The sequence below is a fragment of the Chiloscyllium punctatum genome, chromosome 36 (genome assembly GCF_047496795.1).
Source record: "Chiloscyllium punctatum isolate Juve2018m chromosome 36, sChiPun1.3, whole genome shotgun sequence".
Classification (NCBI taxonomy): Eukaryota; Metazoa; Chordata; class Chondrichthyes; order Orectolobiformes; family Hemiscylliidae; genus Chiloscyllium; species Chiloscyllium punctatum.
In genome coordinates this window covers 21,468,244-21,469,764 of record NC_092774.1, presented here as the reverse complement: position 1 = coordinate 21,469,764, position 1,521 = coordinate 21,468,244, and positions in this window count along the sequence as shown.

Genomic DNA, 1,521 nt, shown 5'->3' with positions numbered 1-1,521 from the left:
CGCATTTCGACAATAGGGTGGCCGTAATTGGCAGAAGGGCCAGATCCCTTCCGGTCCTCCAGGGCTTTTCATTGGTCAATCCTAAGAGGGTCGCGAGCAGTTGCAGCGGACAGCGAGGAGCATGCGCACTCCTTTGCTGACACCGGTAACATGCGCTGTTCTTGCTGACACCGAAAAGCATGCGCAGTATTCTCTGTGGTGATGTTTGTGTTAGTGACATATTTTAAGCGTCCCAATACCAATTGGAATGAAAAAAAGTAGGAGGTGTTTTTCACCTGTGGTTCGATATTTTATCCCGTTTGCGTTTAGTCCGGCTACTCAACTTTTGTATGTCTTTTCGCCAGGGTAGGGGACTCCGAATAAAAGCAAATTACTGCGGATACTGAAATCTGAAACCAAGAGAAAATGCTGGAAAATCTCAGCAGGTCTAGCAGCATCTGTAAGGAGAGAAAAGAGCTGACGTTTCGAGTCTCACTGAACCTTTGTCAAAGCTTTGACCAAGGGTCAATTCGACACGAAATGTCAGCACTTTTCTCTCCTTACAGATGCTGCTAGACCTGCTGAGATTTTCCAGCATTTTCTCTTTTGGTAGGGTACTCTCAAACTAGCGGACATAGGTTTAGGGTGAGAGGGGAAAGATTTAAAAGGTAACTTTTTCACACAGACAGTGGTGAGTATGTTGAACGAACTGCCAAAGGAAGTGGTGGAGACTGCTTCATTTAAAATATTTAAAAGGCATCAGGAAGGGTTGAAAAAGATATGGGCGAAATGCTGGCAAATGGGACATGACACTAATTTAGAATTCAGTGCTCTGTAACTCTATTTCTATATATTCAAAACCAATTTCACAAGACTACGAATAGGCAATTCACCCCTGAGCTGTTGCCTAACTAAATACAAATTTCAGAAAGACGCCTGCAGCTCTTTTAAAAAATTGAACACGCTTTCAGACTTTAACAATATTTCTGAATATATCATTTTGGCTATTTCTCACCTCCCTGAACCCTGTCTTTCGCAGGTAGAGTCGTGACCATCCATTCTCTCTCTCTCTTAGAAGGGCTTGGTACAGTGATCAAAGAGGGCTTGAGGGTCGAGTAAGGAAAGAGAGGAGGTGGGGGTGGCGGTGAGGGTGGGGGTGTGAAGAGATAAAACAGACAGGGCGACAGAGAGTAGGGAATAGAAAAAGACTGGAGTACAATGGGTGGGGAGGAAGAGAAAGGCTGGGTGTGCAGAGGGTTAGGGCAGCGAGAGAAAGAATGAATGATGTGGGGAAGGGAGAGAGAGAAAGAATGGACAGGGAGGAGGTTGTAGAGTTTCATCAGAAGGACTGGACGGAGAGGCAGAGGGTGGGGAGAGAAACAACAGATGTGCAGAGGGTGGGATGTTGAGAGAGAGAGAGAAGGGACAGGAAACTGGGAATAGAGAGACAAATGGATAGGGTGTTGGGGGTAGGGGCGAGAGAGAATGGACAGGAACCTGGTAGGTGGCGGGGGAATGGACAAGGGGCGCTGTGTGAGCGCA